This window comes from Manis javanica, chromosome 1, assembly GCF_040802235.1.
Source record: "Manis javanica isolate MJ-LG chromosome 1, MJ_LKY, whole genome shotgun sequence".
Lineage (NCBI taxonomy): Eukaryota > Metazoa > Chordata > Mammalia > Pholidota > Manidae > Manis > Manis javanica.
In genome coordinates, this window is record NC_133156.1 from 91,858,171 (window position 1) to 91,883,826 (window position 25,656).

Genomic DNA, 25,656 nt, shown 5'->3' on the forward strand with positions numbered 1-25,656 from the left:
TTATTATGTAATAATAACCCTAGAGTCATCATGTCCCCCTCTGGTCCCAAATAATTGTGTCCCTCTCACAAGAAAAATACATTTACTCCCTCCCAAGTCCTCCAGAACTTCATACCACTACAGCATCTGCTCAAAGCCTAGAATTGTATCATCAAATCAGATCCAGGAATGGGTGTGGCTTCTTGAGTATAGTTACTCTCAATCTATAAAACTGAAGACAAGCTATGTGGTTTCTAACACAACAAACACATAATGAAGGAATAGATAGAGCAAAATAGTTACAGACATTCTTTTTAAAAGGGGGAAAGTGGGAAATGCATGGTGAAAAGATGTTTCCAGTCCAAAGTAGTTTGGAAATCCAGCCTAGCAAACTCCTGCCAAATTTCCTTGATTAGATTCCAAGCCCAGGAATAATCCATGCAATGCTCTGCCCTGAGGGATCTTTCCTTTCTCATGGAAGGTAGCACATGCTTGCAGCTGAGTACTTTTATCATCCTGTTTCCTGCCAGGGGGTTCTTGGAGACCTAATAGCTTCCTTTGATTTTATACCTTTCCTACCCCTTTCAGATTAAGTTGGCAGTGCTTTTGCTGAAATAGATTTCTTAAGTACTTTGTGGGTCTCCTGTCCATTTCCCTTTACATAAAAGCAACATTCACAGTTCTGTTTAAGACAGGCCTTCCTTTCTTTACCTACAGTAAAGATGCTGAGATGGTTAAAGGGCAACTCAGTTAAACCTCCAAAAGGAATTCATTTCCTATTTCAACATCTTTTGCCATCTGGAGAGACTGAGGATTTTCAAAATCATCAAGTCCTGGTTCCTTTTTGTTTGAAAGTTCTTGCCCTCAAATTCTCTCTCCTCTTGCATTTTACTATGCACAGCAGGAAGAAACTGGGTCTTTGGAAATCTTAACCAGATGACCAGCCTCATGACTTGTTCTGCTTTTCACACAACTGCAGGGGACAATTTTTAAGCTTTCTGGTATACCTAACAAGGAGAACCTTTTCCTCTGGCTTCCAATGACATGTTTCGTACTTCTTTTTGGGCCCTCACGAGCAGCATCCTCCAAGTTTGGATTTCTATCAACAGTCTATTCAAGGCAGCTTAGGCTTTCCCTATCATGCTCTTCAAAATTCTTCCAGTCTCTAACCAGTTCCACAGTCATTTGCACTGTTTTAGGTATTTGTTACAGCAGCATTCCACTTGCAGGTACCAAAATAAAACTGGCTTTATAAGTTTAATTGATAAGATCTACTGGAATTGTAAGTGCACAGGAAGGTTTTGTATGTTGGTAAGACATTTCAAAACCCAGCACCTCCAATATGAGCTACTCTTAGATGATATTTTTCTGCTTTTGAGTTTGACAAAATTACTATATCACCAGGAAGGTAAAGAAATGTATATATTTTTTAAAGATACTCTATCCTCAGGAGAATACAAGGATATTCATAAGTATAGTGATAAAGACAATATAAATTTAGATATATAAAGATACAAACTTAAATATGTAACAGTTTAAGTTTAAAAATATAGTAGTAAGTGTTGTGATCACTGTGATGTTTCATTTGTGTGTCTCTCCTTTATAAGGTATTTATGGCATTTAAAAGACTCAGACAGACCCAAAATTAAACCCACACATATATGGTCAATTAATATATGACAAAAGAACCATGAATATACAATGGGGAAAAGACTGTCTTTTCAATTAATGGTGTTGGAAAAACTGAATGGCTATGTGTAAAAGAATGAATCTAGATCACTTCTTACCATATATAAAAGTCAACTAACTGGATCAAACTAAATGTGAGACAGGAAACAACAAAACTCTTAGAAGGAAACATAGGCAAGAATCTCATGACTATCAGCATGAGAAATTTATTTCTGGAGACATCTCCCTTGGCAAGAGAAACAAAAGCAAAAATAACAGTGGGACTACATCAAACTAAAAAGCTTCTGCACAACAAAGGGAAACCCTCAACAAAACAAAAAGGCAACCTTCCATTTGGGAGAATTTATTTGCAAATGATATATCCAATAAGGGACTAAAATTCAAACCTGAAGAGATATTTTTCCAAAGAAGACAGACAGCCAACAGACACATGAAAAGATGTTCAACATCACTAGTTATCAGGAAAATGCAAATCAAAACCACAATGAAATATCATCTCACACCAGTCAGAATGACCACTATTCAAAAGATAAGAAATAACAAGTGTTGGAGAGGATGTGGAAAAAAGGGAGCCCCCCTACACTGTTAGTGGGAATGTAAATTGGTCCAGTCACTGTGGAAAACAATACGGAGGTTCCTCAAAAAACTAAAAATTGAAATACCATATGACCCAACAATGCCACTTGTGGGAATTTACCCAAAGAAAACAAAATCATTTATTCAAAAGATATATGCACACCAATGTTCATCGCAGCATTATATACAAGAGCAAAGGTATGGAAGCAACCCAAGTGCCCACTGATAAATGAATGGATAAAGAAGATGCAGTATATATACACAGTGGAATATTACTCAGTCATAAAAAAGAGGGAAATGTTGCTATTTGTGACAACATGGATAGACTGGATGGACCTAGAGGGTATTATACTAAGTGAAATAAGCCAGGCAGAGAAAGACAAATACCATTATGATTTCATGTACATGTGGAATCACAAAACAAAAAAAAAAAAAACAGACACACAAATATAGACAATAGACAATTGAGCACTATAGGGAAGGGGGTTGGAGGACAGGTACCTTTCAGTTTGAGGTGAAGGGGATAAAGAGGTACAAACTAAAAATTGTAAACTGAATTAGACATAGGAATGTAAGTACAACATAGAGAATTTAACCAATAACATCGTAATATCTTAGTATGATAATGGAATAACTATACTTATTGTCGCAAGCATCTAGTACTGTATACAATTATCAAGTCACTGTGTTGAACATCTGAAACCAACATAATATTGTATATCAACTTTACTGCAATAAAAAAAGATTCAGACAGAAGATACTCATGAATTTAGGGGAATCCAGTTAGTTTATTAATAACGTTTAAATTTCTGGAACTGTTATATTTGTTAAATTCATACATTTTAACTTTGTTAGTTTTATAAGGAGTGTTTGAACTTTTAAAGAAACAATTTAATCCATTTATATTTTACTATGCACCGCAAGAAGAAACCTTAACAAATTTGAGTATTAAAATACAAATAGAAAAGATTATTCCTCCCAACGTGCAGAGGCCCTTTGGACATTAAATAATTTAGTGAGATGTGTGCATTCCAAAATGATTCATGTAGAAGATACTGAAAACAGAATTAAGGAGACAAGAGCCAGGACCCCCATCAGTGGCTATTTGGCCAGAGTGTGAATGGTGGCTCCGAAATGCTGCTGTTCTGACGCCCTCTAGCGGTTCAGACCGCAAAGCCCACCTTTGCTGAGCACGAGCATAGTTTGTTGCTAGGTTATCTCACTCTCCAGGAAGTGTCATTTGATTAGCAAGACAAAAAAAAAAAAAACGTCCAGAATTCTTCTGCCAATGTTGTGAGATACCCATTCAATCTTTGCAGAAAACCCTCCTGCGTCGCTAGGCGCCACAATCTGCTTTGAGTATCTCTAATAATTACAAACTGCTGCTTTTTTTTCCACTGACACTCTAGCCCTATAAGCTGTACTGAGCTCTGCACTGACCTCTGGAGCTGCACAGCGCAAGTTTAGTCTCTCTCCCACCTGACAGCACTTGAAAGATTCGAAAACAGCTTCTTGATGTGGTCCTCCCCCATAACACAATCACCCCCCACCCCACCCACCCTCCTCAGGCTTATCTTCTCCAGGCCAACACATGACACATGTAATTCCTTCCCCTGCTCTTCATTTGGCCCAGTTTCCAGTTTCTGTCCCAGTTACTCTTCTCTGGCGGCATTTCTGGTGTGTCAACAGCCCCTGAAAACACGCAGAGATGGGGCCCGTGGGTCCCACAGGCTGGGGGCCGCCGCCCTCCCACCGCACACTCTACTCCGAAAAGTTTGTCCAATCATGGCCCGAAGGATGAGATGTCTCTTGTCTGGATTTTTCCCATATGAGGCAGCAACACACTTGCCTTACTTATTTACCCTCTTCATAGCCTTGAAGTGAAACATTTTTTTGGACAGAACTCCTCAGTTTCCTAAATGAGACTGGATGGAAACACCCACAAGTAGATGACCAGGTCTGGGTGAACTTTAGCTGCCACTGGTCAGACAGCTCAAAAAAACCTTAAGAATGACCTACTCCCTTATGAGACTAAATCTTGCAGCTTGAGAATGGGTTCTGCTCTTCAGGCTGAGGACATCTGACTAATCTAAATCTGTCTGTTGTAGTTTAAACTCATTTTCTCTCATATCATCCTCTGTGGGCTCGGAGGAAAAAAGGCTTGGTGTCAATAATGTAACATCCCTTTAGAGTTTGAAGACTGATATTCAGTCTACTCACACCTCTCTTCTCTGGACTAATGTAGACTTTTCCCTGAAGGGCTATTTTTCAAAACCTTTCATCATTTACTTTGCGTCCCCTGGCTCCTTTCCAATTTCTCCATAACATCCTCCACTTATGGGCCCCAAGACTGAACAATGTTTTAATGACTGATATTGGCTATAGATCAAGAATTAAATCTATGAAAATATTTCCACTACAACATAGCCCGCTATTACAAAGATTTATATACCTAAGGAGTCTCTGACTGACATGTTACAGGTTGTTTCAAAACTTTCTTTGTAGATCAGATATGTGATATTTGGGCACATTTTTCCACAGAAACAATGTTCTATCTGGTACTTGGGCTCCCAGCCCAGCCTATAAAAGCCAGTTTAAGTCACAGAGCAATAATATCAGGTTGAATTTCTCTGATCTTAAGAATAAGAGATACAGGATATGGAATGGGAATTTCTTCCCCAATTTCTCAGCAGAAGCAGCTCCTCAGAAACACTTTGAAATGGGTGACACTTAACATTGGCTATCTTCCCTTATTCTTTTCTGGCCTCCTCCCACCTCCTCTTTGGGTCCTTATTCTAGTACCCTAACTCCCAAGACCCCTGTGTTGCCTGAAGTCTGCAAAGGTGCTGCCATACTCAGTTCTCCATGCTTCATGAGGTCTTAGCTCCCCTCTCCCATGAGCTCAGCACCCAGGCTTTGGGTGAAGCTAAGTTCAGCCGGGTGTTAGGAAGACAGGTATCTCATTGAATCAATTGCCAAAAATGAATGATGCCTCTGTTTTTAAATGGGTATCTTAGTTATCCAAAAGACTCTCATTTAACAAAAGAGAGAACCCAGAAACAAACCCACACTTATATGGTCTGAATATGACAAAGGAGGAAAGGATATACAATGAGAAAAAGATAGTCTCTTCAATAAATGGTGTTGGAAAAACTGAAGTCTTGTCCACTGTTGGCAGGAATGTAAAATGGTACTGCCACTGTGGAAAACAGTATGAAGTTTCCTCAAAATGTTAAAAATAGAAAACCATATAAACTGGTAGTTACATTTTTGGGTATTTACCCAAAGAAAACAAAAACACTAATTTGAAAAGATATATGAACTTCTTTATTTATTGCAACATTATTTATAATAGCCAAGATATGGAAGCAGCCTAAGTGTCCATCAATAGATGAATGGATAAAGAAGATGTGATACATATATGCCATGGAATATTTGCCATAAAAAAAGTGAAATCCCCTTCGTAATTACAACCCTTAAATAGAATTCGTGCCTCATATCGAATTTACTGAGTATCATAATTCCTCCAGGTGGTAAAGATGCCTCGAGACAAGTGCTGGGCATAGAAGCCACAGGGCATAAATCTGCAAAGAAGTAAAAAGCTAAACATTTCAAACAATATGGCTTCTCTCTCACTTACCAACTTTACATTTCCCTGTATGGCCCCGGAAGATGACTGGTTAGCCAGAGACAGGTAAGATTCCTCAAGGGAGGAACAACCTAAGACAGGCACAGTCGCAGGGGGGCCATCAGGTGAGAATTTGGGGATCAACAGAGGTGAGGCTCAGAACCTCACCCCCCCTGCTTTGAGAGAAATCTGCATCCGTGGATGTCTTGCTGCTCTTGTCTAGCCTGGATTAATACTTAGTCCATAGGCACACACCTGATCATCTGATCATCTACATTTGCCCTCTTACAGCACTAAACTATGTTTTCTACCTTTATCTTACATCTACCTACCACTTCAGCATTTTATTAAAAATAAAAATAATAATAATAATAGAGGGAGAAATGTGGGATCAACATATAAATCAAGTACAAAAATCAAACGAATATTCATATTTGACCTGATTGTTTATAGGTCATAATGCGTGATCAAAACCGAAAGTTTCTGTGATGAATGCCCTTGTACTGTTCACCATGTAAGAATTTATTCACTATGTAAGAATTCGTTCACCATGTAAGAACTTGTTCGTTATGCTTCAGAAGATTGGAGACTGACGAGAATTAGACTTGAGATGGATTAATGATTGTACATTGAGCATTGACCTCCCTATACTGAATTTTATTGTTGTTAACAACCATTTGATCAATAAATATGAGAGATGCCCTCTCAAAAAAAAAAAAAAAAAAAAGTGAAATCTTGCCATTTGCAACAACATGGAAGGACCTGTAGGGTATTATGCTCAGTGAAATAAGCCAGGTAAAGAAAGACCAATACCATATGATCTCACTTATATGTGGAATCTAAAAAAAAAAAAATCAAACAAAAGAAAAAACAAACAAAATAGAAATAGACAAATTCAGAGAACAAACTGGAAGTTGCATGGGGTAGGGGATAGGGGAATGGGCAAAATAGGTGAAGGGGATAAAAGGTACAAAGTTCAAATTATAAAATAAAGTCACAAGGATGAAAAGTACAATACTGGAAATATAGTCAATATTGTAAAAACTTTGTACGGTGGCAGATAGTAACTATACTTACTGTGGCAAAAATTTTGGCTTGTGGTGAAAGGCAGGTACAACTGTACACTTGAAACTAATATAACATTGTATGTAAACTGCATTGCAATAAAAAAAGACTCATTTGTACAATTTCAGGCAGTGTACAAAAATTTTAGAAATACAGGTTATATGGGAGAAGATTTTAGTGAACATGAAGTCATTATTGTAGGTGTGCTTGTTCTGCCTGCTTGGGAGTCTATTCCAAATGGTACCTGCTTTCTACAGATTCCCTCCTTCCTCCATTTCTGAATCATAGATTATATGCTCCAGAATGTTTTTCAGCAGTTCCATGATTTTTTAGATTATTCTTATTTTGGGAAATTGAATGAAAGCACCCAGATAAAAAAAAGAAAGTATATACTGTACATTTCCATTTATACAAAATTCTACAGAAAGCAAATCAGTGGTTGCCCCAGTTCAAGGAAAGATAAAGTGGATTACAAAGAAGCCTGAGGAAAAGGTTGGAGGTGATGGAATGCCCACTGTCTTGATTGTAGCAAAGGTTTCATGGGCATATACACCTGTTAAAATTTACCATATTGTATACTTTAAATATGTGTGGTTTATTGCACATCAATTACACCTCAACAAAGTTGCAAAAAAGAAAAAAGACTCACCCGTATGCACATACATATTTTTCCCTTCAGAATAGACATTTATTGACAGCTTATCATATTTGCCTCAAGTTCCATATATAAAAGAAATTAAATAAAACAAATAGCAATGGGGGGGACTTGGATTAAAGGTGGCGGCATGAGAGGTGAGTCAGAGGCCTCACCCTAAAACCACATATAATACGAAAATATAATTAATACAACTAATCCTGAAAGAGCAACAGGAAAGATGGCTGTGCCAGACTGCATACACCTGGAGAAAAGAACAGATCTCATGGAACAGGGTAATGTACCAAAGCCATAACCCGGTGGGACCCAAGCCCTTCCCACAGCCCAGCTGACCAGTGGGAGGAAGAGAAATGGAGCGGGAGGGAGTGGAGGCCTGGGACTGGTGAACACCTAGCTCTGGAGATGTGCTCTGGGAGCACAAACCTACATTGCATGGTGCTCTGGTCATTAAGGGGGTTGGAGAGCTAAGACAGGCAGAATACTTGGAAAGACTGAGATTCCAGCTGCTTGTGGAAAATAAGGATCCACATCCAGCTGCTCTGGGACAAAAGAAAGGTGGGCAGTCTGAGAGACTTCCTAACAGCAAGAGGGCTACTAAAGGGGCAAGGATTGCACAGACCTTACTGTTCAGGAGAAAGGAAAGGTAGACAAAATTGTCTGGGTACACTCTGCCCAGCAGGTTGGGAACTTTCATGATCTTCAGGTGCTCCAGCCCCCTGGCTGGCTACACAGCTCCAAGGCCCCCTACCATGATACGCAGCCTGCTGCACCTTCCTCCCAGCCAGCCCACACCTGGCTCGCAAACCAGCAAACCCTGCCCTGGTGTCAGGCCAGCCAGAGGGAAGCCCCACCTACAGCAGTTACAAACACAAAGCATAGAGGCTTATATCTGTGTACTTGGCTCACTGGTTCTGGCAGCGGAGACAGGCAGAGAATCCGGGAAGAAGGAAACAGCTCTTTCCTCCCCCGAGGCACCAACACAGCTCCCCAATGACCTGACATTGCTCCAGGGCCTGAGCAGCTCCAGAGAATAGAGCTACTGGGCACCAGAGGGTGACACAAACAAATATGAAATTTCAAAGGAACCTGGTTCAAAGCAAAATCATACATACACCAGACAGAGTCAAATGAAACCAATCTCATGAATCTTCCTGAAGGAGATTTCAAAATAAAAATCATAAACATGCTCATGGAGATACAGAAAAATATTCAAGAACTCAGGAATGAATTCCGGTCAGAGATCCAATCATTACAGAACACAGTATCAGAAATGAAACATACAATGGAAGGTTTTAAAAGCAGATTAGATATGGTGGAGGAGACGATAAGTGAAATAGAAATTACAGAAGAGGAATACAAGAAGCTGAGGCACAGAGAGAAAAAAGGATCTCTAATAATGAAAGAATATTGAGAGAACTGTGTGACCAATCCAAACCGAACAATATTCATATTATAGGGGTACCAGAAGAAGAGAGAGAAAAAAGGATAGAAAGTGTCTTTGAGGAGGTATTTTCTGAAAACTTCCCCAATCTGGGGAAGAAGATAGTCTTTTGGGCCATGGAGGTGCACAGTTCTCCCAACACAAGGGACCCAGGAAGACAATACCAAGACATATAGTAATTAAAATGGCAAAGATCAAGGATAAAGACAGACTATTAAAAGAAGCCAGCGAGGGAAATAAGATCACATACAAAGGAAAGCCCATCAGGCTATCATCAGACTTCTCAGCAGAAACCTTACAGGCCACAAGGGAGTGGCATCATATATTTAATGCAATGAAGTAGAAGGGCCTCAAACCAAGAATACTTTAACTGGCAAGACTGTCTTTTAAATTTGAAGGAAGGATTAAACAATTTCCAGATAAGCAAAAGCTGAGAGAATTTACCTCCCACAAACCATCTCTACAGTGTATTTTGGAGGGACTGCTATAGATGGAAGTATTCCTAAGGTTTAATAGTTGTCACCAGAGGTAATAAAAACACAGTAAAGAAAGTAGAACAGTTAATTACTAAGCAAAGGCAAAATTAAATCAGCTACCCCCAAAGTCAGTCAATGTATAGACAAAGAGTACAGAATATGATATGTAATATATAAAGAATGGAGGAGGAAGAAAAAGGAGGAGAAAAAAAGAACCTTTAGATTGTGCTTGTAATAGCATACTAAGTGAGTTAACGTAGACTCTTAGACAGTAGGGAAGTTAACCTTGAACCTTTGGTAACCATGAATCTAAAGCCTGCAATGGCAGTAAGTACATACCTATCGATAATCACTTTAAATGTAAATGGACTGAATGCACCAATCAAAAGACATAGAGTCACTGAATGGATAAAAAAACAAGACTCATCTATATGCTGCCTACAAGAGACTCACTTTAAACCCAAAGACATACATAGACTAAAAGTAAAGGGATGGAAAAAGATATTTCATGCAACTAATAAGGAGAAAAAAGCAGGAGTTGCAGTACTTGTATCAGACAAAATAGACTTCAAAACAAAGAAAGTAACAAGAGACAAAGAAAGACATTACATAATGATAAAGGAGTCAATCCAGCAAGAATATATAACCATTATAAATATCTATGCACCCAACACAGGAGCACTGACATGTGTGAAACAAATACTAACAGAATTAAAAGGGGAAATAGAATGCAATGCATACATTCTAGGAGACTTCAACACTCCACTCACTCCAAAGGACAGATCAATCAGAGAGAATATAAGTAAGGAGACAGAGGCACTGAACAACACATTAGAAAAGTTGGACCTAACAGATATGTACAGAACTCTACATGCAAAAGCAGCAGAATACACACATTCTTCTCAACTGCACATGCAACATTTTCAAAAATAGATCATATACTAGGTCACAAAAAGAGCCTCAGTAAATTCAAAAAGATTGAAATTGTCCCAACCAGCTTCTCAGACCACAAAGGTATGAAACTAAAAATAAATTATGCAAAGAAAACGAAAAATCCCACAAACACATGGAGGCTTCACAGCATGCTCCTAAATAACCACTGGATCAATGACCAAATAAAAACAAATGAAGCAATATATGGAGACAAATGACAACAATAATTCAATACTGCAAAATCTGTGCGACGCAGAGAGGGATGTGCTAGAGGGAAGTATACTGCAATACAGGCCTACCTCAGGAAAGAGTAACAATCCCATGTGAACAGTCTAAACTCACAATTAACAAAACTAGAAAAAGAACAAATGAGGCCCAAAGTCAGTAGAATGAGGGACATAATAAAGATTAGAGCAGAAATAAATAAAATCAAGAAAAATAAAATAGAAAGAGTCAATGAAAGCAAGAGTTGGTTCTTCGAGAAAATAAACAAAACAGATAAACCCCTAGCCAGACTTATCAAGAAAAAAAGAGAGCCTACACACATAAACAGAATCAGAAATGACAGAGGAAAAATTACTACAGACACCACAGAAATACAAAGAATTATTAGAGAATATTATGAAAAATTATATGCTAAGAAACTGGATAACCTAGAAGAAATGGACAATTTTCTAGAAAAATACAACCTTCCAAGGCTGGCCCAGAAAATCTAACCAGAGCAATTACCAGCAATGAAATTGAACTGGTAATCAAAAAACTACCTAAGAACAAAATCCCTATACCAGATGGCTTCACTGCTGAATTTTATAAAACATTTAGTGAAGACCTAATACCTGTCCTCCTTAAAGTTTTCCAAAAAGTAGAAGAGGGAATCCTTCCAAACTCATTCTATGAGGCCAGCATCACTCTAATACGAAAACCAGCAAAGACACCATAAAAAAAGAAAATTATAGACCAATATCCCTGATGAACATAAATGTACAAATACTCAACAAAACATTAGCAAACCTAATTCAAAAATATATCAAAAAGATCATCCACCATAATCAAGTAGGATTTATTTCAGGGATGCAAGGATGGTACAATATTAGAAAATCAATCAACATCATCCACCACATCAACAAAAAGAAGGACAAAAACCACATGATCATCTCTGTAGATGCCGAAAAAGCATTTGACAGAATTCAACATCCATTCATGATAAAAACTCTCAACAAAATGGATATAGAGGGCAAGTACCTGAACATAATGAAGGCCATATATGACAAACCCACAGCCAACATCATACTTAACAGCAAGAAGCTGAAAGCCTTTCCTTTAAGATTGGGAACAAGACAAGGATGCCCACTCTCTCCACTTTTATTCAACATAGGTCCTCACCACAGCAATTAGACAACACAAAGAAATAAAGGGCATCCAGACTGGTAGGGAAGAAGCTAAACTTTCACTATTTGCAGATGACATGACTTTGTACATAAAAAACCTTAAAGAATCCACTCCAAAATGACTAGATCTAATATTTGAATTCAGCAAAGTTCCAGGATACAAAATTAATACACAGAAATCTGTTGCATTCCTATAAACTGATGATGAACTAGCAGAGAGAGAAATCAGGAAAACAATTCCACTCACAATTGTATCAAAAAGAATAACATACCTAGTAATAAACCTAACCAAGGAAGTGAAAGACCTGTACTGTGAAAACTATGACACTCTTGAGAGAAATTAAAGAAGATACCAATAAATGGAAACACATCCCATGCTCATGGATAGGAAGAATTAATATTGTCAAAATGGCCATCCTGCCTAAAGCAATCTACAGATTCAATGCAATCCCTATCAAAATACCAACAGCATTCTTCAATGAACTAAAGCAAATCATTCTAAAATTCATATGGAACCACAAAAGACCCCAAATAGCCAAAGCAATTCTGAGAAGGAAGAATAAAGTGGGGGGGATTATGCTCTCTGACTTCAAGCTCTACTACAAAGCCGCACTAATCAAGACAATTTGGTACTGGCACAAGAAAAGAACCATAGACCAATGAAACAGACTAGAGAGCCCAGATATAAATCCAACCATATATGGTCAATTAATATACGAAAAAGGAGCCATGAACATATAGTGGGGAAATGACAGCCTCTTCAACAGCTGGTGTTGGCAAAACTGGACAGCTACATGCAAGAGAATGAAACTGGATTATTGTCTAACCCCATACACAAAAGTAAACTCAAAATGGATCAAAGACTTGAATATAAGTCATGAAACCATAAAACTCTTAGAAGAAAACGTAGGCAAAAATGTCCTGAATGTAAACATGAGCAACTTCCTCCTGAATGTATCTCCTGGGTGAGGGAAACAAAAGCAAAAATGAACACATGGGACTACAACAAACTAAAAAGTTTCTGTATGGCAAAGGACACCATCAAATAAAACAAAAAGGCATCCTACAGTATGGGAGAATATATCTGTAAACAACATAGTGGTCAAGGGGTTAAAATCCAAAATATATAAGGAACTCACACTCCTCACCACCCAAAAAGCAAATAACCTGATTAAAAAATGGGTAGAGGATATGAACACACAATTCTCCAAAGAAGAAATTCAGATGCCCAACAGGCACTGAAAAGATGCTCCACATGACTAATCATCAGGGAAATGCAAATTAAAACCACAATGAGATATCACCTCACACCAGTTAGGATGGCCAGCATTGAAAAGACTAAGAACAACAAATGCTGGTGAGGATGAGGAGAAAGGGGAACACTCCTACACTGCTGGTGGGAATGTAAACTAGTTCAACACTTGTGGAAAGCAATATGGAGGTTCCTCAAAAAAACTAAACATAGAAATACCATTTGACCCAGGAATCTCATTCCTAGGAATTTACCCAAAGAACACAAGTTCTCAGATTCAAAAAGACATATGTACCCCTATGTTAATCACAGCACTATTTACAATAGCCAAGACATGGGAGCAACCTAAGTGCCCATCAGTAGATGAATGGATAAAGAAGATGTGGTACATACACACAATGGAAGACTATTCAGCCATAAGAAAGAAACAAATCCTACCATTTGCAACAACATGGATGGAGCTGGAGGACATTATGCTCAGTGAAATAAGCCAGGCGGAGAAAGACAAGTGCCAAATGATTTCCCTCATTTGTGGTGTATAACAACAAAGCATAACTGAAAGAACAAAACAGCAGCAGACTCACAGACTCCAAGAAGGGACTAGCGGTTACCAAAGGGGAGGGGTGTGGGAGGGTGGGTGGGGAGGGAGGGAGAAGTGGATTGAGGAGTATTATGTTTAGTACACATGGTGTGGGGATCACGGGGAAAACAGTGTAGCACAAAGAAGGCAAATAGCGAATCTGTGGCATCTTACTACACTGATGGACAGTGACTGCAATGGGACTTGATAGTATGGCTGAATGTAGTAACCACATTGTTTTTCATGTGAAACATTCATAAGAGTGTATATCAATAATACCTTAATAAATTTAAAAAACCCAGCAATGAAGTCCCCAATTATAGTTCCTTTGCTTCCTCCCAATGCCCAGAAGCAATTATCATGAATTTATATCCCAGTCACACCACTTGTAATAATTTCACATGTATACATATGTATTCTTAAATATATTTCTGAGTTTTAAAATTTATATAAATGATGGCATATATATTTTATCCTAAAAATAACTTTTCTCTCATTATCAATTGACATTACATGGAAATATAGATATTTTATGGATATATTGCTACATTTATGTATAATCCATTTCTTCTAATGGCTGTTATGACACTTCATTTCATAATATAATGGAATGTTATAATCCATATCACAATATAATGTAACTATTTCACATTTTATTTACCCATGCCCCCTTTGATAGGCATTTTTGTTGTTTTCAATTTTTCATGATTACAACCAATATCAAAATAAGCAGCAAGGTTTTCAAAACAAACCTCATGGTATTGGCAGTAAGAGTTAATGCACAGTGGCCACCAAGCAGGTGTACAGATGTGTTTTCTATGAGTCAGATGGTGGTAAGGTGGAATGTCCTTTCTCAAGGATCTGTGGACTGCACAAAAATAACCACACTCATTTCTGTGACCCTGTCTTCAGACTGCAGCATAACAAAGTGGCTCTGTGATGTACCCTGCAGAGCTGGAGATGATTCGGAGAACAACTCCAGAGGCCCACAGAGTTTAACTGTGACTTGGACACACCAGGGATCCAAAGCAGATGACTTTCCAAGAAGCAGGTGGGGCAAATGCCTTCTGCTACAAGTCATGAGCAATTCAACTCTATCCACTGCTGTTTAAATTTTTGAGGGTTTTAATGTTAAATGAGCATCAGAAAATATGTATTATAACACTGCTTCTAGGTTACTGTGATATATATTTATTAAACCTACCTCTTTATAGTATTCAAATCTTTCTACTGTGCTTAATTTTTGCTTTCTTGATTTGGTAAAGTCTCAGTGAGGCACGTTAAAGCCTCCATTACTGTTGTGTTTCTAAAAACATGTGATTTGTACATTTTGATGCACTGTGATTCTGCATAGACTCCCAAATGTTATATCTTTGTTGTGAATTTATATTAGTATAAAATTATATCTCAAAAGTATGGAGGAGAACTTCCAGCAATTCAGTGGACTAAGATGATGCAGAAAAGTTCTCCTTCAGCTACTATTCCAGAGAAACACTGGACAAAGTAGTTACACACGTAATTGACAGAAAGAAACTCTCCAGACTCTGGAAACAAAGAAGGAACTCAGAGACTGAGCAGTAAGTGGGAGCTAATGCCTCTGTAGCCTACGCAGTTTGGACAAGCTCTAGGCCCCATGGGTTCCTGGGACTTTAATACCCTTGTAGGCCAAGAAGATGTTGTCTCTGGTGTGAGTAAGGAAAGCAACTAGAATTAAGCACTCTGCAAAATCCGAGTTCCTGAGGGCTATCTTGTTGGCAAAACAGGATCAAATTCCTGCGTCTTTAGGCTACAAGTGAAGAAAAAAAGTTCACTCACAAAACTTGAAACCAAGCCTGGGCCATACATACAGTGAGTGACATGAGTTCTGCGTTTTCACTGTGAGGCAGAAATACCAGGCTGAGAAGAAACATAAAAGCTGGTTGAGAACTGGAGATACCTCTAGGGCTCCAGCAGAACCAAACTTACAACCACAGTGAAGGGACAGTCTAACAACTCAGGGCACACCATTCTTCCCCTGGGGAGGGAAAAATCCCTGCTGAAAATAAGCTCATAATAAAAATTACAAACCACAGTAAGAAAATACCTTGAGGGTCAGATCATGAAATTAACAGGAGAATTAATGCCCCAACAGCAGAGAATAGAGATCCATAGATGACTATAAAATAAGTTGGTTTTAAATGGCCTACAAGATTTTTAAAAAAAGCAATAGAATATATAATGAAAAATAGGAAAACATGTAGGAAAAAAATGGCAGATTTAGAAAAGGACCAAATAGTTCTAAGTAAAACTTACAGCCATTAAAAGTCAAAACTAAATTATTTAATATCTAAGTAGAAAATAAGAGAACTGGAAATAAGGAAATGACTCAGAATATAACACCAATATAAAAATGGGAAAAAATGAGAGTTTAAGAATCACAAAGGACAGAATCATAAACAATGGAAAGGATACCCAAGCTGAGTTATGGAAGGGTTGAACAGAAAAATGGAAAAGAGGTAATATTTGAGGTAATAATGATAGAGAATTTTTTCAGAATTGACAAAAGACGGAGTCTTAGATTGATAAGTACACCCTCTTGGTATCCATTGCTGCACAACAAGTCTAGCTTGTATTTCCAACAACCCAAAAATTTAACAGCCCAAAATTTAAACAGCAATCATTTAAACCATAATGCTGTGGGATTAAAATGACAACCATTTATTTAAATCATAGGTCTGGGGGTATGCACTTGGACTTGGCTCAGCTGAGCAGTTACTCACACATCTGTGGTCAGCTGGCAGATGTGGGCAGTGGCCTCACTCACATCAGCCAACTGAGAAATAAAGGAGAAGAGGACAAGGCTCAGCCAGTGAGGGCTCCCTGCACAGAGCGCTCTGTGTTTCACTTGGCAACTGCCATACTGAAGACAAGTTAGCGGTGACCGAACCTCTGTTCAATTTAATGTTTTGCGGCTGGGTTTTCAAATGGACTGTTGTGTAGCATATGCTTCCCTTTAACCAGATTATGAGAAATATTGACTTATTGGGAACAACTGGCTTCCAAGAGGGAAGCTGGATTCATTTTCATTAATGACTTGACATTTCTTTGTCTCTGTTTCAAGCTTGGGGTAACTAATTGTTAGTTTTACCTATGACCACTTCACCTTCTGAACTCAGCTCAGAAAACAAATTCTTTGGTCAGTGTTAAAATTTGCTCAGCTAGCTGTGCAGTACTAAGGCTTTCTTTTTGGATTATGGTTAATGTTTAAAAGGATCAACAAGAATTACATTTATACAGTCTTTTACATTGATGGATGGGCAAGGTAAGAAAGACAGATCTGGATTGCTGAAAATAAAAGCAGGTAGAAAAATTGGAAATATGGATCAATTAAAAGGAGAAAACAACAAGATTTTCCTATTTTGGGCTTCTTAAACCATGAATCTCTTTTCCTCTCATCCAAGGAGTGGAAGCTAGAAAGTAATTTGTCTCTCCCCAAATACTGTATGATTTCACTTACATGTAGAATCTAAAAAACAAATGAACAAACAAAACAGAAATAGACTCATAGAACAGATGATAGTTGCTATAGGGGAAGGGATGGGGGAAATAGGTGAAGGTGATAAAAAGGTACAAACTTCCAATTACAAAATAAATAAGTCACAGGGATGAAATGCACAGGGTAGGGAATACAGTCAATAATGTTGTAGCTTTGTATGTTGACAGATGATAACTACACTTACTGTGGTGAACATTTAGTAACACATATATCAAATGACTGTGTTATACACCTGAAACCAACATTGTACATCAACTATATTTCAATTTAAAAACTAAAATAATTTTTTTAAAAAAGAAAGTAGTTCATCTTGACTAAGTAAATTCCATATTAGAGTCTTCGATAAACTTATAGGAAATAAGGAAATCTTGTTAATAATCACCATAAATTTTAGAATGAGAGTAGCCCATTTACCTTTGTTCTGGAAACACTTTGTTCTTTACGGAAAGAGCTTTCTGGAAGACAATCCTCACACAATTTTTCTACCCTAAATATATAGGCTATTGGGCAAAAAGCTGAAGGGTAAGAGAGAAAAGTGTCCTAGGAAACACCTGTACTAGGAAACTCCTAACTTAATACATTTAGGACTAGAATGTAGGGCCAGAGGATGAAGAGTCAGGGAAGGGTGGGGACAAGAAATCATGAGGTGCTTTAGGATGAGAGGGGCTGAGATGGCACCCTTAGACCCCAAATTTCCAAGGATGGTACCTGTTTCAAATATTCAGACTCCCTGTCTTCACAAGTGCCCTTTGACTAGTCATAGGAGATGTTCAGCTGTGCGGTTTGAAAATCTGTTCACCATCAACACAGGAAGTCTATGAGGCTAGAGGGGTAGAAGGAGTCTCTCCTGCTACCTGGACAACCATTCTTATTTTTAATGATTCTGGGCTGTTGGTGACCTTGTCTGGTTGATCTGCAGATCTGGTGTCCCCCTTTGGCCTTCTCAGACTTTGAAGTCTCCTTTTTGCTTTAATGACCAATTTCTAGTCATGTCACCTCACACATATCACACCCCATTTTACTCCAGCAGAAGAAAAATGTCCAAATTGGATGAGATCCACAAAATGTGATGGCAAAGTAGACCTCAGGGCTAGAGCAACACTTTGGCTTTTTGACATTTCAGTAAGGAGGACTTTTCTGCAGAGTACAGAGAGGGCACCTGCTGACCCTGCCGACTGATCATTAGTGCTTCTCACTTTGCAGTCTTCCCAAGGGCAGTGGTATCAAGACAGGCCGGACATGGCCACAAGAGGAGCTTGAACAGAAACTCACATAAGCTGCTTCCGGCCTGAGTCTGCCTTGGCCAGCCCATCAACACCAGAACATCTCATATCTGTTCCCTCTTCCACATGTGAGTCTGTCATCAACCCAGTCACAGCCCCCATCCCATTCTTAGTAAGCCTTTTGGAAAAGTGGTCTTTTCCAACTCAGCATGCTTCTTGCTCTTGACATTCAGTGAAGCCTCACCCACGTATACCTGTTGTTGGTTCTCCCGGTTCTCCTAGGCTAGACTTTCTTGGCATAACCTACACAAGCTAGTTATGAATTAGACATTCACTCTTTTAACATAAAAAACCTGAGGAAGACTTTAAATTCAGTTTTAAGAGGGTACAGAAAAGACTTTCTTTTCTCCTTCCACCTCTCAGCAACAAGGAGAGAAACAGAAACACACATGTGGCACTGAAGAAACCAGTAGACCTTTCTGTTCTCAAATCATAACATATGAAGACAGAAAGTCACTGGGAGATTCTGGCCTTAGCAGAGTGGAGAAAGGTGGAACTGAAGAGCCTGCAGAGGTTGAAATATCCAAGCAGCAAACTGATTTTGTGCCACACATGCCCTGGAAAGCTCAGGATCTGAGGCGCTGGTTGGGTAAGGCAACTGATGAAGACAGGGAGCTCTGTTCAAAATCTATTTAATAAGCATCTGGTCGTTACCACAGCCCAAAGTGATAAAAACCCTGCCCTACATACATATTTTTTGGGGAAAAATAAACCATAAAGTTTTTAGTATGGTGGGTGTTAGATTCCAGAGTAAAAATACTGAATGATGCAAATGTCCCCCTCAACTCAGCTGCAAAAATGCCAGTAATTGGCTTAAACCCTTTAAGGAAATTGAAAGATTTTTCTCTCCAGACATTAATGGTCCCAGTGAGAAGTCCAACAAATACTGACACCTGAGTTTCCCTCTCTGAAAAAGCCAGCGTGCTGCCATACACACAGCAGTGGGGTCGAGGGGGTGATAAGCCCCTCCCAATCTCATACATTTCTCATTTGCTGGTTAGAGCCTAATTCTTAAATAATAACAGATAGTCAACAATTAGTAGACACTTGAAAGTTTCCTGCATGAAAGGCAGAAACAAAAACCAAACCAAACCAAACCAACAAGTAAAACAGAAAAGGCCACTTAGAGGAAGTAGAATAATGTAGGGAATAAATGAAGATCTCAAAGAAAAAAATGCTAGATGTAACATCCTTAGATAAGAGAAAATGCATCCATGAAATTAAAAAAAGGATACTACAGAAAACAAGTAATTACAAAATAAGAATGAGCTCTCAGAAATTAAGGACTGAAATTTTCAAAGTTGATAGAAAAGTTGGATGATAAATTTGAAGAAGTCTCCAAGAAAGCAGAGCAAAAGGACAAAGATGTGGGCGATGGAAAAGATAGGATGATTAGAATTTTGATCCCAAAGATCCAATATCCAAATAACTGGAGTTTCAAAAAGAGAAATTTAGAAAGAAGATTTGAAAAGAAGTAATAAAGTTTCCTTCAACTGAAAGTCTCGAGTTCTTCAAGGGGCCCCCAAGTGTCCTAAATAGTGAATGAAAGGTTCCCTCAGGTGTCCAGCACAATGAATGGAAACCACACCAAGTCATGGTGTATCAATTAGCTATTGCCAAAGCCCACAATGGGTCAGATCATCTGAGCAAATATCAAGACCAGACTAAATGTGCAAGAGGTTTCTTGTGGGAAATGCATGTGAAGGATAAAGGCATAGAGAGCCAGAGTAGGTGGGGAAAACTTTCAGACCACTGATACCTGATGAAAGATATCAGATAGGTCTGATACCTGTGAAAAGAGAGAAGACTTCAGCAGGAAAATGTTCAGACCCCGCACAGTTCTGAGGAGGTCTTGCCCAGGCCAAAGGGCAGTCTCTGAGCAAAGGCTGGTTATCACAGGTGCCCTATATCACGTAGACTGCCTCTCATGCCTCATTTGGGTTCATGTGGATTTGCCGGTTGGTATTATGTTGTGTGCACTTTCATGACTACAGGTCGGATGTTCTGTGAATGCCTAGACAGTGGTGCCTGCTGAAGCCCTGTGAGTAAGAAAAGCAACCCTACTGCCATATCTAACCCTGTGAGGAGGAACTGCTGAACTCTCCAGGATAGAGGGGGCCCAACATATCAGACTTGCCTTGGAGATGAAAAAATTGTACTTTCCTACTCAACAACTCCTGGAATTCCTGGATTTCTCTATTCTATCTACATTTTCCTTGAAAACTGGCTGGCTTCTTTAGTGAATTCATCTCTTTCTTCATGTCCTGTTATAGAGCTAAATACAACTAGCTCACACTTTCATCATTTTATCTGGAGATCTCTTGTATCTCCTGCAGAAATCCATGTATTTTTATGGGACATGATCTTTCAATTTACCAAATATTTATAAAATATTTCATCCCTACATAACCGTAGGGAAAATGGAAGTTCCCATGGTCAGGATCTTCACCTAACCCTAGTCTACTTTATGATGCAATTGGCTTTCTGCTAGGCTAATGTTCACACACCCATTGACAATAAGCCAATATTGCCTGTGTTGCTATATAAAGAGCTCCGTCCAGTGCTTGGGACAGAGCAGAGGCTGGAAGCAAAGGCAGAGCCTGGAGCAGGGTGAAGAAGAGAGCAAGGGAGAGCCAGGAGTGGAGGCAAGCAAGGGCTGTGAGGCAGCAGGGAGGCCAGGAGGCAGACACGGGCTTGCCGCACGCAGACTTGCCATGAGGCAGACAGGATTCTAGCACTTGAACTGCTGCCACGAGAACAAATCTGGGAATAAACCCTTTTACCCCATGTCTTGCCAATGGGTTTCAGCCCCAGGCAAGTTCACTATGGATTCAATGTGACCAAAGAAATGACAGTAGAACATTCTTGGGGTGAAAGGGCTATACCCAACTTTATTTCCACAGAGGCAGGTCAATCACTAAAATCTCATCCACTCAGAGCAAGTCTGTATGCAGCAAGCTGGTCTCCACACCTGGGCCTCTCTGCCTGCACAGCTGTCCTCTGGGCCTCTGTCCTCAACACTGCCACCATTCCAGCCTCTGCTCTACTCTCCTGCAGCCTTGCAGCCATGCCACCGTGTCACCCAGAGCACTGGGCGGAGCTCTTCATATACAGTCAATAGCAATGTAGTGCCCGTACCTGTGTAGTGAGCTAGCCGACCTGGGCCAGGTGAGAATCCTGGCCACAGGAACTTTCATTTTATCCATACCAATGTGCCCTACTGATGTCACCAATTGTCTTGCCAATGGGTTTCAGCCCTAGGCAAGTTCACAATGGATCCAATGTGACCAAAGAAATGACAGTTAAACGTTCTTGGGGTGAAAGGGTTTATACCCAACTTTAGTTCCATGGTGGCACGTCAATCACTAGAATCCCATCCACTCAGAGTGAGTCTGCAAGCAGCAAGCCGGTCTCTGCCTCCAGGGCTTCTTAGCCCCCGCAGCCGTCTCAGTCTCTGTCCTCAGAGCTGCCACCACTCTAGTCTTGTCTCTGCTCTCCTGCAGCCTTGCAGCTATGTCACCATGTCGTCCAGAGCACTGAGCAGAGCTCTTTATATATACAGAGTTGATGACAACGTATTGTCCACACGTATGTGGTGAGCTAGCCGACCAGTGACAGGTGAGAATCCTGGCCATAGAAACCTTCTATCCACAACCCAAGAATGTGACATTGTCATGATTTGGTCTCACCAAATCCAGAGTGAACTTGCTTGGGGCTGAAACCCTCAGGTGAGACAATAACACAGATCACATTTTCTTTCCAGCCCCTTATTTAGCCTTGTGCCGGCCACACAGTTCCTAAACCAATGTCACTTATGTTTTGTTCTTCTTGTGTCTATATCCCACTACTGAAACCAATTCCTAATACCAATTAGATATCAGTTTCTGATACCAAAAGCTTTTGCCACAAAATGCTATATGACAAACATCCCAAAACCCAGCAACTTAAAATAATAATTTACTATCATTGACATGTGAGTCAGCTGAGGGTTGGTAGATCTCAGCTGGGAAGCTCTGTTGATTTAGGTTGCACTTGGCTAGGACAGATTGGTTTGTTCCAGGTATTACCCATTGTCTTCCTAGAACCAGTGGGCTATTCATCAGCATGTTCTGCTGTTTCTGATGGCACAGCCTGAGACAGAAAGCTCAACCACACAAGCACTTTTCAAGCCTCTGCTTGCAACTTAGCTGCAAATATCATTAGCCAAATTCAGTCATATGGCCACGCCTAGAATCTAAGGGCAGGGCAGTGAACTCCATCCACACAAAGGGGAAGGGGAGGGAGAACAATAAATATTTTTGAGGAATCATCTATGATATATGCTATTGTGGAATTTTAAGTTTACCTCTAAAGAGGAAAAGTCATCAGGTCCAAAGGATTGGGAATTAGAATGGCAGGACTTTTCAGAGCAATACCAGAAACCAAAAGACAATGGAATGCCTTCCAAATTCTGAGTGAACTAATTTTAAATCTAAAAGTCTATATCCAGCTAAACTATTTCTAGTCATGTGTAAGGCTAGAATAAAGATATTTTGAGACATGCAGAGTCTCAGTTAATTTGCCTCCCCTATACCTTTCCTTAGGAAGCAACTGGAGAATAAGATCCATCAAAAACAGAGACTAGCGGGAGCCAAGATGGCGGCGTGAGTAGAGCAGTGGAAATCTCCTCCCAAAAACACATAGAGCTATGAAAATATAACAAAGAAAAATCTTCCTAAAATAGAGACCACAGGACACAGGACAACATCCAGACCACATCCACACCTGCAAGAACCCAGCGCCTTGTGAAGGGGGTAAGATACAAGCCCCAGCCCGGCGGGACCCGAGCGCCCCTCCCCCCCGGCTCCCGGCGGGTGGAGAGAAACCGGAGCAGTTTTTTTTTTTTGGCGAGCGCTTTTTGGAAGCCTTAGAGGGACGGGCCCCCGTTGCTGGGGAGGCAGGGTGGCGGGACCGGTGAGGAGGTGCCTGGGAACAGCGCCGGAGGACAAAGAATATCCCGCGTTTCTCCCTGCGAGACCTGGGGGCGGGTGCCTGAGACCGGTGCCTGAGGACGGAGGAGGTCGCGCGTTTTTCCCCTTTTTTTTTTTCTCTTTTTGGCAAGCGCTTTTTGGAAGCCTTGAAGGGACGGGGACCCCAGTGCTAGGGAGGCACGGTGGCGGGTCTGGTGAGCGGGTGGCTGGGACCGGCGCCTGAGGACAAAGAATATCCCCCGTTTTTCCCTGCGGGACCGGTGGGCGGGTGCCTGACACCGGCACTTGAGGACAGAGGAAATCGCGCGTTTTTCCCCTTTTTTTTTCTCTTTTCTGCGAGTGCTTTTTGGAAGCCTAAAAGGGACAGGGACCCCGGTGCAAGGGAGGCAGGGCGGCGGGACTGGTGAGCGGGTGCCTGGGACCGGCACCTGAGGACAAAGAATATCCCGCATTTTTCCCTGTGGGACCGGTGGGTGGGTGCCTGAGACCAGCACCTGAGGACGGAAGAAATCGCGCGTTTTTCCCCTTTTTTTTCTCTCTTTTTGCCAAGTGCTTTTTGGAAGCCTTGAAGGGACAGGGACCCCGGTGCTAGGGAGGCAGGGCGGCAGGACTGGTGAGCGGGTGCGTGGGACCAGTGCCTGAGGACAAAGAATATTGAGCGTTCCTTCCCTGCGGGACCGGTGGGTGGGTGCTTTTTGGAAGCCTTGAAAGGACAGGGACCCTGGTGCTAGGGAGACAGGGCAGCAGGACCAGTGCGCGGGTGCCTGGGACCGGCACCTGAGGAAAAAAAAAAAAAAAAAATCGCGTGTTTTTTCTTTTTTTTTCCTTTCTGTTCCCTCTCTCATTGTTGCTGTTGTTGTTTTGGTTTGGAGAGTGCTTTTTGGAAATCTTAAAGGGGCAGGACAGGTCACTTAGACCAGAAGCAGGGAATCTGGGGATCTCTGGGCACTCTAACCCCCTGGGCAGCAGGGAGCACAGAGGCCCCTTACGGAGATAAATAGTCTCCTGGCTGCTCCCCCTCTAACGGGGCTCCACCATTTTGGAGGAACAGCCCCAGCCAGGCCAAGCCCACAGCAACAGTGGAGATAAACCCCAAAGCAACTGGGCAGGAAGCAGAAGCCCTGTCTGCGCACAGCTGCCCAGCACAAGCCACTAGAGGTCGCTATTCTCCCAGGAAAAGGCTACAAACCAACAAGAAGGGAAGCTCTTCCAGCGGTCACTTGTACCAGCTCTGCAGACTATCTCTATCACCATGAAAAGGCAAAACTACAGGCAGACAAAGATCACAGAGACAACACCTGAGAAGGAGACAGACCTAACTAGTCCTCCTGAAAAAGAATTCAAAATAAAAATCATGAACATGCTGACAGAGATGCAGAAAAAAATGCAAGAGCAATGGGATGAGATGCAGAGAAAAATGCAAGAGCAGTGGGATGAGATGCAGAGAAAAATGCAAGAGCAGTGGGATGAAGTCCAGAAGGAGATCACAGATGTCAGGAAAGAGATCACAGAAGTGAAACAATCCCTGGAAGGATTTATAAGCAGAATGGATAAGATGCAAGAGGCCATTGAAGGAATAGAAGCCAGAGAACAGGAACGTATAGAAGCTGACATAGAGAGAGATAAAAGGATCTCCAGGAATGAAACAACACTAAGAGAAATATGTGACCAATACAAAAGGAAAAACATTCGTATTATAGGGATACCAGAAGAGGAAGAAAGAGGAAAAGGGATAGAAAGGGTCTTTGAAGAAATAATTGCTGAAAACTTCCCCAAACTGGGGGAGGAAATAATCGAACAGACCATGGAATTATACAGAACCCCCAACAGAAAGGATCCAAGGAGGACAACACCAAGACACATAATAATTAAAATGGCAAGGATCAAGGACAAGGAAAGAGTTTTAAAGGCAGCTAGAGAGAAAAAGGTCACCTATAAAGGAAAACCAATCAGGCTAACATCAGACTTCTCAACAGAAACCCTACAGGCCAGAAGAGAATGGCATGATATACTTAATGCAATGAAACAGAAGGGCCTTGAACCAAGGATACTGTATCCAGCACGACTATCATTTAAATATGATGGTGGGATCAAACAATTCCCAGACAAGCAAAAGCTGAGGGAATTTGCTTCCCACAAACCACCTCTACAGGGCATCCTACAGGGACTGCTCTAGATGGGAGCACCCCTAAAAAGAGCACAGAAC

General features: G+C 40.5%; 1 protein-coding gene across 17 annotated transcripts in view; it reads right to left on the bottom strand.

Annotated features, from left to right (window-relative positions):
- Positions 1-25,656, bottom strand: part of PDE8B (phosphodiesterase 8B) — a 348,583-nt gene that overhangs the window by 273,062 nt on the left and 49,865 nt on the right. The gene's annotated exons all lie outside the window — the stretch shown is intronic.